The 14,449-nt window shown below is 40.0% G+C and overlaps 1 long non-coding RNA gene across 4 annotated transcripts in view; it reads left to right on the top strand.

The window, feature by feature from the left end:
* Positions 1–968: 968 nt before the first annotated feature.
* Positions 969–14,449, top strand: part of LOC121142907 — a 28,008-nt gene continuing 14,527 nt past the window's right edge. Inside the window, exons 1-3 of one of the 4 annotated variants that reach the window (XR_005880049.1) lie at positions 969–1,089; positions 13,665–13,792; positions 14,222–14,320. This is a non-coding gene — a long non-coding RNA (uncharacterized LOC121142907). Of the gene's footprint in view, positions 1,090–12,728; positions 12,943–13,664; positions 13,793–14,221; positions 14,321–14,449 lie in introns of those variants that run through there. The other 3 variants (XR_005880047.1, XR_005880048.1, XR_005880046.1) reach the window with 3 other exon arrangements.

Genomic DNA, 14,449 nt, shown 5'->3' on the forward strand with positions numbered 1-14,449 from the left:
CTGGGCTAGCTACACAGGTGTGGAAAGATGTGAGTTCATTCACTCACAGCCCTTTTCTCATTATAGTTTTACTTTGGATGTACAGAATGGAGTTGAACTTTCCTTCACACCACAAGTCAGCAGGGCTGTGCAAACTCTATTACATTCCAGCATCTGTCAAAACTAGTCCATCAACCGCAGTGGCCATGGAATTTGTAACAAGTACATATGACATTTCTAGGTCCTCCTCTGTGAAGTTGGACTTGGTGAGTCAGTTATAGAAAACTGCCCTATCCATGCCTTGCTTCCTAGTCATTGCCTTAGCCGATGAGTTATTACATGTAGTGTGCAAAGTCGTTTTCATTTGTTGCTTGAAGTCCTGTGTGGTATATGTTTTATCCACTAACAATAAAAAATAATGCTGAAGAGCAAAAAAAAAAAAAAAAAAAAAAAAGAAACTAAAACACAGATCAAACAGTGGCCTTCAGATTCAGTCCCCAGTGTGCCTAACTTCAGGGGGCTTGACTCACGCTTGACCTGAGCGGCTTTTATTTCATCACACTTGCTACTGGTCTTTCAATGTCTGCTTTTCCTTTATGGCTCCCTACTAACTCAGATTTTATAAGTTTGGTAAATGTTTCCAAGCAATTTGTTGAAAGCAATTTTTAAATGCCCCCTACCACAGAAAGAAAGTAGTCACAGAACCTTGAAAATGGATTTTCATTTTTAGATGCTAAGATGTATTCTAGGGCCCATGACTTCACCAGCGCCTGGAAACTGGCCAGACTTCCAGTACCAGGCATGGTTTCCCTCCTCTCGAGTGGGCCTTCAGTCCAATCAGACAGCTGGTGGTTACCATTGACTTGTGAGCGCCTTCAATAGCACTTTTGCGCTTATCTTCCTTGCTGCTCGTTACTGTGGCTCACAGTTGCAGCAGGGCAGGATCATTTAATTGCTCCCCTCACTTGGCAGTTTGCATAGTGTTTTCTGTTACCATAGAAGCTAGACTGCAGGAGAAAGGCTGTTGGTCAGATCGTATTTGAACCATCCATGTCCTGTGTACTAAGTGTGCTGTGTCTTCATCAATAGAGGTCAACCCTTGATTGAGAGGTAACCAAGGGCGGCATCAATAATCTGTATTGTTTTATGAGTCACTTGAACTACGCTGACCAACTGTTAGAAAGGAGATACTGGGGTTTTTGTTAGCGTGTGGGTTTATGGGGAGCATTGTCAGACCTACTGGTTTAATTTCTTTCAAGACACACATATCTAGATAGACAGACAGATGGATAGATAGACAGACAGACAGATAGATATAAGATATTAAGATCCTTTAAGACTTTATCAAACAACCTTGTTATTTGTCCCTTGGCCTGCTTTCTGTGTACTGACCTCCCTCCCTCCCCCCTGTTGGCAACCCCATTTCCCACTTTACTTCATCTGTACCCTGTTATTCCTCTCCCATTAGCACCTTCCTCTATACTTTCCTGTTTTTTGTGGCCACTCTATGTGGTATATTCACATCTGAGGATTTGCAGCTAGGAACCACAGACTGGGGAGAATATGTGATGTTTGTCTTCCTGTGTCTAAGTTACCTTACTCAATACAATCTTTTCTAGGTCCATTCATTTACCTGCACATTTCATGGTCTCGTCTTTCTTTATAGCTGAAGAGTGTTGTATTGTGTATATGTACCACATTTTCATTATCCACTCGTTTGCTGAAAGACACTTAGGTGGTTTCCATTTCCTGGCTATGATGAAGAAAGCAACAATCAATATGGCTGAGAAAGTACCTATGCAGTAAGATGTTCAGTCCTTTGGGCGTATGCCAAGCAGGGGTGTAGCTGGGTCATATGCTTGATTTAGTTTGGGCTTTTGAGGATTCTCTATACTGATTTCCAGAATGACTGTACCAATTTACACTCCCACCAACAGAGAGCGATGGTTCCAGTTTTTCTCCACAACCTCCTCAGCATTTGTTGTCAATTGTTTTGTTCATTTTAGCCGTTCTGACTAGAGTGAGATGAAATTTCAATGTTATTTAAATTTGCGTTTCCCTAATTACTAAGGATGAGGTATCTCTTAGCCATCTTTGTTTCTTTTATTGTGAACTCTCTGTCTGGGACCCTAGCCCATTCTTTAACTAGGTCCTCTGTTTCCTCAATTCTCCTTTACGTTTTCTGTACATTCTGGATGTAAGTCCTCTGTCAGATGTATAGTTGGCAGACAGTCTCTCCCTCCCTGTGGGTTTTTTCTTCTTTTGGTTGATTGTTTCCTTAACTGTATAGGGGCTCATTACTTTTGAAGGGTCCCAGGTGCCAAGTGACAACCTTGATTCTAATAGAGTCCTGCTCCGAAAGCTTTTTCTACACCTATATCTTGCAGTGGGGTAGACCAACTTTTTTTTTCTTCTAGCAGTTTTGGTGTTTCATATTTCAAACTGAGTATTTTTTATCCAGTGGAATCTAATGTTTGTACAGGATGATAGGTATGGGTCTAATTTCATTAATTTGCACTTGAACATCTAGGTTTCCCAATACTGGGTGCTGAAGAAGCTGTCTTTTCTCCAGTAAATGTTATTGCCAATTTGCTAGATACCAGACGGCTGTACTTTCAAGTACTCATGTGTGGGTCTTCTATTTTGTTTCTCTGGTCTACATGTCTGTGTTTGTGTCAAATAGTTTTTACTACTATAGCTTTAAAATTCTATATAATATATCTTGAAGTCTAGAAGGGCAATTTCTCTAGTTCAATTTCTTTCTCTCAATATTGCTTTGGCTGTGAGGGACTCTTTTGGCTCCATACAAATTTTAGGGTGGCTCATTTCTTCTTTTGCCAGCATGGGGTGGGGAATTTGATAATCAATCTACTCTTGAATTCTCTTCACTTCGTGGTGAGGATTTAGGAGAGCTTATAAAAACACTAAGTTTCCAACCCAGGCAAGCTAGGCACAAGAGGGAAATGGGATTGATTTCCCAATTCCTCCCTGGCCTCCTGTGCTTGGTATTTCCAATGCAATTTCGGCAATATCAAAATCTTCCCATAAGTATGCACTAACTCTAGAAGGAGATGCAGCAGTGGACAGTCCTCTCATATTTTCTCCAGAGGAAAGAGATGAACTACAGCCATTTGAATCCAGGCTAAAAGAAACACTTGTGTACTGAGTGGATCCTTTGCTGCCTGTAAACCTTCTTATTTTCCCCACTAAATTGTCTTCTACAGGTCTTACAGCACAAGAGGACAGACCATTGGAATGGATTTATATACACCATAAGGGTCATAAAATACTGACTGCTTAACTTACTTTTCTTACTCAGTTAGTAAATCAGGTGAGGCCCTGGGATCAACAAGCATGTGGATTTGATTCTGGATATATTATATTAACCTTAACTATCAATCAGTTATCAAAAGCATTGCAGAACTCTATGGATTTTTTTAGTTTCATTTGCAGATTACCATGGAAGGATAGAAAATCATTATCCAACTGGTAAGCTATAGGAATTTTTATGTGAACTGAATTTGTGATTATGAAAATCGTCCAACCTTCTCCCATTGCACAGGCAGATACTTATTTTATTGATGGCTCATCTAATAGTAAAAGAAGCATTCATGTTCCAGATATTCATCAATATATTAATACTACTTTTTCCTTAGCCCAACATGTAGAACTGACTATTCTGGTTCATCTATTTTGGGTAGTTCATAAACCCTTAAATATCATTTAACACTCTACTTATATTATAGGATTACTTCCAGCAATAGACTCACACTTGAACACACTCTGACCTCCCTGATTTTATTGCAGAAGGAAATAAGCAAGCTGGTGCATTAACTTGCCCTACTTTTACTTCTCAAACAGAAAATTGGAAAGGGGGATGTATCTGCCATTGCATATCAATCCATTGAAACATTTGTGGATTTGTTATTTATTTAGTAGAAAATATTCTACTAAACATGCAGAGCCCTAGGTCACCTGAGACTCTCCTTGTGGCAGTTGCTAGATGCTTTGACTTGTGCCTATGTGGTGAGTGTCTCCAAACCCGTGTATTGGTCATATGTTCCCCATTCTCTTTTACTTCAGCACATAGATTGGATGGATCTAGCTCCTGTTATCTTCACCAGTGACCCCGTGTTTAGCCCTTGACCTTGGGATTCATGCATCCACCAGAAGAAGGGACTGCTTGGAATATAAATCACTTCCCATGTGCATGTGACATCACTGAATTCATATTCCTAGTAGAAGGCACATATGAGCTTATGTTTTAGCAGATGCCAGAACTACTAATCATATGGGTCTCTTTTCAAGCTATTCTCTAGACTTTCTGATTGATATAATAATGTAGCCAATACTACTAGATGTAGTTTTGATCCTGATTGTGCCGTTATTTCTTATGAAAATTATACCTATCTCCCTGTTCTTTGGTTCAGATGCTGAAATGAAAAAGGAAAAATCATTCAGCATGGTAATAATATGTTAATTGATTGAGGTCTTCATGGAAGATTTGTTTCTAACTGTTGTGTGGATAATAGTCAATGGTGTAATTATAATCAGTTGGTTCTATGGTATTTTTATAGTCACACCATGTTTATAATCACACCAACAATATGGACGGATAGATAAATAGAAACATAAATAAATAAATAGATAAATAGATAAATAAATAAAGTAAGTGTGTTTGAGCGACAGAAAGAAGGCTGATAAGGTCTCTTAATTCATATGACTACATCACATTTCCACTCTCAACCCACAGGGTTAATGGTTTTGTATGATGTACATCTAGCTCTCCCTATGCCTAGGTTTTGCTCTACTAATAAACTGAGACCTGAACAATGGCATATTTGGAATATTCCAGCAGTATTAAATCTTATACAGACATGGTCTGGAAACTTTATACACGCCCATCCCAGTAATTATACATTTTACTTAAATAATCCCTTTCACATTACTTATTGTATGAATTATCCTATGTCTTAACTATAGGTATCCCTACATTAGGCTTATGCTGAATAGAGTTCATTGTTTAGATTGCAAATTATATATGTGCATTAATAATACTATTCCTTTAAACAAATCCCTACATTCTGCTATCCTATTAAAGTCTAGTAAATCTGATCAGGTCATGGGAAGAAGGACTTACTGCTGGTGTAATGATACAAGACTTTTATAGGTTACTAAAAAGGACAAAATGTTTTATTGAGTGATTTATAGTTGCCATCATAGGAATAATTGCCATTACAATAATCTCTGCTCTGGCTGGTATAGCATTACACATCAATACAAACTCATGACTTTGTGTAAAAATGGCAACAGAACATCCATGATATGTGAGTAAGACACACAGCCTACAATGGAAGGTTGAATGGGTGGGGGATTAATGGGGAATGTCCTTTTATAAATATGCTTCTCTTATTGGTTGATAAATAAACCACTGATGGCCAGTAGCCAGGCAGGAAGCATAGGTGGGGCTATGAAAAAAGGAGAATTCTTGGGAAAGGATGCAGAGAGAGAGGTCATGAGAGAAATGCCATGTAGCCAATGAAGGAGTAACATGATAGAGCCTACTCCATTAAGATAAGGCCATGTAGAAATACATAGATTAATAGTTATGGCTTAATACTTAAGAGAGAGCTAGCCAATAAGAAGCCTGAGCCATCAGCCAAGCAGTTTCTAATTAATATAAGTCTCTGTGTGTTTACTTGGGGCTAAGAGCAGCAGGACCAGGCACAACAGAAACTCAGTCTACAGAGGATCAGATCATAAATATGCAAAAACAAGTGTTTGTGATGTAATTAGAATCCCAACTTCCTTTTTTATTACTCATACAAAATTCAACCAAAAAATTATACTTGGGAACAGATTAATCATCATTTATAAGATTTGCAAGGTATGTTGGGAGTGGGCCTGGTAAAGCTGATTAGCTTCTGAGGGTTCTGACTTAGTGAACAGATATGTCATTATCGTATGACTTGACCACTTACAAAAAGCAGCCTGCATTAAAAGCAATTCTAGTACCCCGACCCCTTGTTTTGTCTCCCGTTCTGGTCCCTCAACCTTCCACCATGCTATGATTCAGCAAGTCTGTCCTCAGCTCTGGGTCTGTCAACCTTGGATTTGCCAGCCTTCAGAGCTATAAGAAATGAGTTTCTTTATGAATACTGGGCCTACAGTGTTCTTGTTATAACAACACAAGTCAGCTAAGATACTTGGTAATAGAAATAATAATGCTAAAGCCTGTTAAACTGGACTTGTAGTCAAAAGCAGTTCATCACAGACTTAAGCAATCTCTGTCTTAACCTTAATGCTGTTTACAGTCTTTTAATATCATGAATAACTCGAGATTAATGTAAGCACACTTCTGAGTGTTACCTTGGGCTGCATTCTGGAAGCAGAGGTGAAGCCTTTGTATATTTAAGACACTTTGCCTTGGATACTGTTCTTAAGTGTGTGCAGGCAGTGTGCAGATCTCCCTGCTGCAACTCAACCACCTTGAGTAGACTTCAGGTTTCAGGACAAACAATACATTTGCTGACACCTGAAACATGAGTAATAACTGAATGTCAGGGGCCATTCATTCTCACAAAGGGAAAGGAAAACATGAGAAGCCACAAAGCCTTTGCAAAGCGCCAGAGCTAAGCTGGGGAAGAGACTATAGCTGCCTAGGAATCAGCCCTGCACACAGAGTACATGCAGAGGGGGACGGGACTGGGAAGAGTTGAGCCACCTCCTGAGCCACATTTACCTAGGTACTAATTGGGATGCTGCCTTCTGTGATTCCGGTTCCATTGCTTCCTGAGCTCCAGTCTAGCCTCCTATCTGTGACAAGGCATCTGCCCTTGAAATGGTCAAAGAGGTAGTCTGATCCTAATTCTCAATAAACACCTAATAGTCTGTTGGCACATGACAACCAATACCTTGACACACACACACACACACACACACACACACACACACACACACACACACACACCACACACACACCAATTTCCATGCTGGGAAAGGAATGGTTTTTCTTGAGACATAATAAAGATAGCTATAATTGGGGACAGACAGTCAGGAAAATATCACAGAAGCAAAAAGCAGGTTTACTGAACACATTGAATGACTGGGATTATCTCTGTGCGGGAGAGACTTAGAACATATTCATTCATTTATTTACCTATTCATTCAATGATTCATAAGTACAGAATATCCATCTCGAGGCAGGCTGTTCGTCGCAGGAAAATCTGTCAGGGGTCATGTGAGAGGAACAGCAGTCAGATTTGGAACTCAGTGAACACAGCTCAGTTGTTAGCTTAAGTGCAGTGGATGAGCTTTGGAGAGACAGAGCGTAAAGGACTATGTGTCCTGAGGACCTGGTGCTGTTATTGAGCATAGCTATGCTTATTGCTCTCACGGTCACCACATCCATCATTATCTATGAGTTGTATGAAGACTCTAAGTGGATGTCTAGTCCCTCAAAGGGCAGTGTCACCAGTATTCACAATAACAGTGACTGATTTTTTCTAAGCATGGCTGCTTAAGCAGATTAATGACTCATCCACCCCATTAGAAAGAACTTAAAGATGTAGAATTGTTAGTAAAGTTAGGTTAGAATGTTTTTGTTAATGGTTTTGATGTAGAAAATCTTGGAGAACAATTCAAAGTTTAGAGAGGCACACTTTTGTTAGTTAAGCAAGTGACTTGTTGAGGTCAAGGAAAAAGAACAAAGGCAACTTGGCTATTACCAGCTGACGCGCCATCTTGCTAAAGACGGGTTGGTGACCAAAGGTGATGATTAATTCTTTGTACCCATTTCTGCCCTCAGCTTCCTGATATGATTTAATATTTCTTTTCTTTTTTAATTACATTTTTTAACTAGAAACAAGCTTGCATCACATGTCAATCCCAGCTCCCTCTCCCTCTCCCTTCCCTCCTCCCACCAACAACCCTATCCTCCCACCCATCTCCCCTCCTTTCCCCACAGAGGATCTCCAGAGTCTGTCATTTCGTTCAGGGCAGGGCCTATGCCCTCCCCCAAAAGCCCAGGTTGAGAGAGCATCCCTCTTTGTGTTAATGGACACACAAAGTCCATTTGTGTGCCAGGAATAAACACTGATCTACTGCCCAGGGCCCCATAGAGTGTCCAGGCCTCTTCACTGACACCACATTCAGGGTGTCTGGATCAGTCCCATGTTGTCATCCCAGCTGTCGGTCTGGGGTCCAAGAGCTCCCCCTTGTTCAGGTCAACTGTTTTTGTTGGTTTCACCAGCCCATTCTTTACCCCTTTGCTCAGCACTCCTTCTTTTCTGTCATTGGTTTCCATGGTTTCAGTTCAGTGTTTAGCTATGGGTGTCTGCCTCTGCTTCCATCAGTCCCTGGATAAAGGATCTAGGATGGCATATAAGGTTGTCGTCCAACTCATTATCAGGGATGGGCACTTAGGGTAGTCTCTTCACTATTGGACTTAATAAAAAATTGTTGATGAATGGGTGTGCATTATGAGAACTTAAAGTAGAAATGACTGATTTTTATAGAAAAATTCATATTTGTAGCTCTTTTGATATTTTTATAAGATTACCTTTTGAGATAAATAATAAGATGATTGAACTTTTCTTTGTAACCACAAACAACAGCCTGCTAGTAGTGGAACTGGCTGAGAAAAGTACTTTTTTTACACTTTGTTAATCTATAGCAAGTTGCCTAGATATGAATATATGTGGGCCCTTGGGAATCATTTGTTTTTCACCTGTGATACATAAAATGTTTAAACATATAAGGATATTTAGGAACATGCTGATTTTTACTTGTATTCAATATAATTATTTACTTGAAGAAAAATAGAAGGTAAATACACTATAATTTTTATAATGCTTGAAAGATTTTGCTGGGGTATATTTCCTTTATGGGAAGAAAATAATAAGGAAAGATGTACAAGGAATCCGTCAGGGAAGAGACAAAAGGGAAACATTGGGAAAGATGTAAAAAGAGAACAACTGGGAGATGAAAACAGGAAGCATCAGGATAGAAGGACAGAAGAGAGAAATAATAGAGCAGAACAACCAGCAAAAAGAAAAGTAAACCTCAGTTCGATGACTCGCACTTTCTCTTCAGTTCCTCACTTGTGCAGAGCTGGTTCTCAGCAGCAGCATCCTAAGTTAGACCCTGACATGCTGGAGATGTGTGTGTGTGTGTGTGTGTGTGTGTGTGTGTGTGTGTGTGTGAGAGAGAGAGAGAGAGAGAGAGAGAGACAGACAGACAGACAGACAGACAGACAGACAGAGACAGACAGAGAGACAGAGACAGAGAGTGGAGACCAGCCCCAGAGAATTAAGTTTTGCTCCCTTAGAGAAGAAAGCCTATTGTGTGACCAGTCGCCGATTCCACACCTCTCTCCAGTTCTTGACCTCCAAAATGCTGGCTCTCAGCAGCAGCAAAAATCAAAGTAAAGCCAGGTGTTGGTGGCACACACCTTTAATCCCAGCACTGGGGAGGCAGAGGCAGATGGATCTCTGTGAGTTCGAAATCAGCCTGGTCTACAAAGTGAGTTCCAGGACAGCCTGCAAAACAATACAGAGAAACCCTGTCTTGAAAAAAAAAATCAAAGTTAAGTATTTCAAAGCTATGGCTCTTAAGGAGCTGGCAGCCTGAAACAGGCATCCAATCTTTTTCATCAGCCTGAAGCAGGCATCCAATCTTTCTCATCTATGTTTGAACTTAGAAGTTAGGCAAAATGAAGACATATATATTCGCAATGTGTGGTTTCCTATGTTCAGGTCAGGTGGGATTGGAGGAGCAGCTTGAAAAGCAGGAACAGGAGGGGCTGACTGACTTGTAGGGCCTGCTGGGAGATTCTGGAATTGTATTTTAGAGCTACATTTAAGACATGCTCGTCTCATGTGTAAGCAGAGTTAGCAGTATGCCATGGAGCTAAGTGCTAAAAACAAGTATGCCTTGCCTGGAAGTGGCATATAAATCCATTTATCATGGAAGTAAACAGGAAAGAGAAAAGGTGATTTATTTGATGTGAGACAAAAGTTATTAATGAAACCAATACCAGATTGTTAAGAAAGTAATTAAAATAGGTTTAGACCAATTTGGTTTATTCCAGGTGCCACCTACATAAACTAAGGAAAACTGCATAAGGTTAAGAGTTGGCTGCTTCAGATAAGTGGGTAAGCCTACCCTTCAGTTAGGCTGCCATCCTTTAAGGCACACAGCTTCAAATGGAAAGACTGACAGTGCCCAATCACCAATCAAAGGATGATGCAATAGTCGAAAACTGATAAGAAACAGTGTTGCAATTAGATAAGAACAGATTACTTTGTGCTGATTGTGCCATCAAAACCCAGATAAGAAAGAAAGAAAGAAAGAAAGAAAGAAAGAAAGAAAGAAAGAAAGAAAGAAAGAAAGAAAGAAAGAAAGAAAGAAAAAGTCTGGTATCAGTGAAGGTTGGGAAGAAACACAGTACAAAACAGAATTTTTAAAAAGTTGTTCTATTTTTGAGATTATGATAAAATTACATCATTTCTCCCTTCCCTTTCCTCCCACCAAATCCCTCATTACTCTTTCAAGTTCATGACCTGTTTTTTCTTTCCATTAATTGTATTCCATGCATATATGTACATGTCTATGCATATATATTCTATATGTTACTCAGTTGATGCTGTCAGGGCTTGTCATTTGGTACTGGATAACCATTTGGTGTGCTTTTCCCTCTGGGAAACATCTCTCCCACTCTCAGCATTCCTTAGTTGCCTCTAGTTCTTTGTGTAGGGTTGAATCCTCATGATCTTTCCATATCTACTTTGGTATGTCTGTCTGTGTCATATTTGTTCAGTACATGTTTAGGCAGTTATGTTGGTGAGACATTATGAATGTGGGAGATGCAATTTCCCTGATCCTCTGGCTTTTATAATCTCTCTGGTTTCTCTTCCACAATGTTCTCTGATCTGAGCCTTGGGCAGTGGAGTGTTTTGTAGACGTAACTATTGGGGCTGGGCTCTACAACTTTACATTTTGATTGGTTGTGGTGTTCTGTGATGGTCTCAGTATTTTTCGACAGAAGCATCTGTAACACAAATAATAAAGAGACAGATATTGGGGTTCAAGCTGGAGATCAGAAAAGCAAAGCAGTCAGCCAGTAGCTCTTACCTCTAACAAGGCTGACATGGAGAGCCTGTCTTCCCTGTGACTGGAAACTGAATCTCCCATGAGATCCTTTACTTCTTCATTATACACCTCTCTAGTGCTGGGATTAAAGGCATAAACTCTGTTTCTCTTTTAGACTAATTCACTCTCGTGTAGCCCTGAGTGGCCTTGAACTCACAGAGATCCATCTGCCTCTGTCTCCTGAGTCCTGGGATTAAAGGTGTGTGTCACCACTGCCCAGCTTCTATGGTTGTGGCTAGCTTTGCATTCTGATCCTTTATTAGATCATAAACAACATATCACCATAAGCATCCTTGATATAGGGTTGGGACTACACTTATACTTGTGGGTATAAGGACAAATGCCAAAGAGAACTTTTTAAAATTCAAGTAAATGCTTGTATGTAAAAATTCAGGGATCACCAGCCTTCTCAAAAGGGTTTATAAAGCAAACTCTACTGAAAAAATAATCAAGACTACAAAAGTATACTTAAATGGACTCAAATTATTTTCTGGTTTGTCAGTAAGTAGTAAATTTTAGCAAATTATTCTTCTGGCCCCTAATTCCTTTGCTGTAGTTAGGAATTTTGTGGGATATAACTTTGTCTTTTTACATTCTCTGGGTCTCACACGTGCATGTACACAAAAGGCTGGTTGGTACTGGTGATTTGAATACTGAAAAGCTTGACAATTCTATGTGACATTATATGCTATTAAATAATCTGACACTGTCTTCAAAAAAAGGAAATGGAACTTGGTCTTACAGTTGGAAACAGCTGTAGGATGTTCAACAGAACACATAGTGGCACGGCAGGGGTGTACTTCCAGGAGGCCCAAGTATAATGAAGACAGGGGTATGATCCAAGGAAGCCCATGATAGGGTCTTTCCCAACCACCTCATAGCTCACTGGGAACCTCTGCTGTATGTACAGCAGTTGTTTCTTTTTCCTTTTTTGGCTTTTCTAGACAAGATTTCTCTGTGTAGCTTTGAAGCCTGTCCTAGGACTCGCTCTGTAGACCAGGCTGGTCTCGAACTCACAGAGATCTGCCTGCCTCTGCCTCCCGAGTGCTGAAATTAAAGGCGTGCACCACCACTGCCTGGCAGGGGTTACTTTCTTTAATCCCTTCTTTGTTTTGTGTTTTTTCCTTTCATGCCAATATCAGAATTAATGAATGACCGACATCATGTTTTTCTGTAGTTTTATGGCCCATAGTCATATTATCAATTGTTTTGCTTTAACTGCAGCAGAAGTAGGCATAATTCCTTTGAGTTTACAGGTTACAGCTGAATAAAGCCTTTGTTTTCCCCTGCTCAGTTATTAATAGGGCAGAACAAATTTTTTGTTATTAATTTTCAAAAAATAAAATCATCCTGAGTCGTAGTGAACACCCCATCCCAGGCATGTCAAGTCAAGTGTGTTAGCTATTCATCACTTCAATAGATAGAGAGAGGTAACTTTCAGGTCACACACTAACCACGAGGAAGCATTCACATGTTTCATATATTGGATTTACTTATTATGAAATTCTTATATATGGAGGGCATTGTGACAAGGAGCGTGCAAATGTGGGGTTGCCACCACTTCCCTGGGTTACTCACAACACAACCTAGGTGTGGCTTAGTACCACAGGTCCTATCTTGCTGATTATTTGTGCTAATTACACAGGGGGGTGGATACTCAATACACGCAGGAAAATTAAAATAAAGAGCAATTGTTGAGAGCGAAGGTGAGAAGAGGAGGGGGAGGCAGAGAAGAAAGGGCAGTGGACAGAGAGCGAATCTTCTGCCTCGTAAGCCTGATAATCATTGCTCCACCACGCAGTAGACGCCAAGGTATCCGTAACATTAAAACGACTAGAAATCCTGTTTAAACTTTTGTTCCTAACTATTGCTGTTCAGATGTGCTCCCCTGGGTGGTGTAGCTGATGACAGGGTGAATAACACACACTTGCAATCCCAGTACCCAAAAGGAGGGTTCTATGCTTCAGCAAAGGGCATATCTCAAAAGCAAACAGCAAAATATATTGAAGCCTGTGTCCTACCTGAAAAACTTAGCTGAAGTCATCCAAACTTGCCCATGCAGTGGAATTCTGTAAAAACTTTCAAGCGATTCTAGTGTGTAATCAATGCTCAAAGACAAGTGATTTATAGGCAAGAAATCAGGTAGCTACAGGAAGGTAGACAGAGAATATATTAAGGGAGGACGATGCATGGGTGTGATGGAAAATCTAAATTCCTCTGCCGAGTACCAGGACTAAATATCCACTTGCATAATACAACCCTTACAAAATATGGTAGACGTGTACATTCATCTTTATTACTGTTTTGGAAAATTGTCTACTAAATTAAAAAGAAGGGTTTGGGAAGAGCAATATAGATGATGTCATCATACGGGAGGGGAAAACATGTGTGGGTGCACAAACACAGATAACATCTGGAATGATCCACAACAGAATTCATTGTAGTTACTTCTGTTGGAGTTAGAACTGTGCAGTATCTGCAATGGATGCATTTACTTTAATATGTTTAATTGCAATTTTTTTTTCTCAACCTAGTAACCAAGTCTTCACGTAAACAGTTGAATGCAAGGGCAATACAAGACCTCAAACAGTTTAATCTTCATCATCTGTTTAAGTGATGTCTAGGCTCAGAGCATTGAGCCAGAAGTGCATCAGTCAGAAAGGTACCTATGCTCTTGTTCTTAGTGGGTCTGCTCTGGGCAGGTTCACTTCCTTAGATATGTTAACCACAGGTTCAGGGAAATACAGAGTGCAAGTTGACCTTCAAACTGCACAGGTGTCTGATGATAAACCCCTGACTCCTCCAATACACAGCAGCACAAAAGAGTTCTTCTACCAGTTCAAGTGTTTTCCAGTGGAATTTGGGAACCTAGTCTGAAAGTAGAGCTGCCAGGGGAATATTTGTCCTAACTTGTCTTTAATACATGCTCCTATAAGTTGCCAGTATCAACAAAATATGCAGACACTCCCATTAATCTCTCACTTGATATGACACCATAAGGAAAATGACAGCACATTCAGCAAAGATATTTAAAACGTTGCAGCAATTATGGAATAAAAAAATGTGTCATTCATTTTATGCAAACCCCCAGGGAATGAAAAATAAAATAAAAAGCTCTGATTCCTGAGAATGGTAACCCTAGAAGAAACCATCCTGAGTGTAGTAACCCAGACATGGAAAGGCAAACATGGTATGTATTCACTCAAGTGGATATTAGAGATAGAGCAAAGGATAACCAGTCTTCAGTCCATACCGCCAGAGAAGTTGGGGAACAAAGAGGGCCCTAAGAGAGATATATAATTGGATTTTAGCTTATATT

The sequence above is a fragment of the Mesocricetus auratus genome, unplaced genomic scaffold (genome assembly GCF_017639785.1).
Source record: "Mesocricetus auratus isolate SY011 unplaced genomic scaffold, BCM_Maur_2.0 Super-Scaffold_100010, whole genome shotgun sequence".
NCBI classification, from domain to species: domain Eukaryota; kingdom Metazoa; phylum Chordata; class Mammalia; order Rodentia; family Cricetidae; genus Mesocricetus; species Mesocricetus auratus.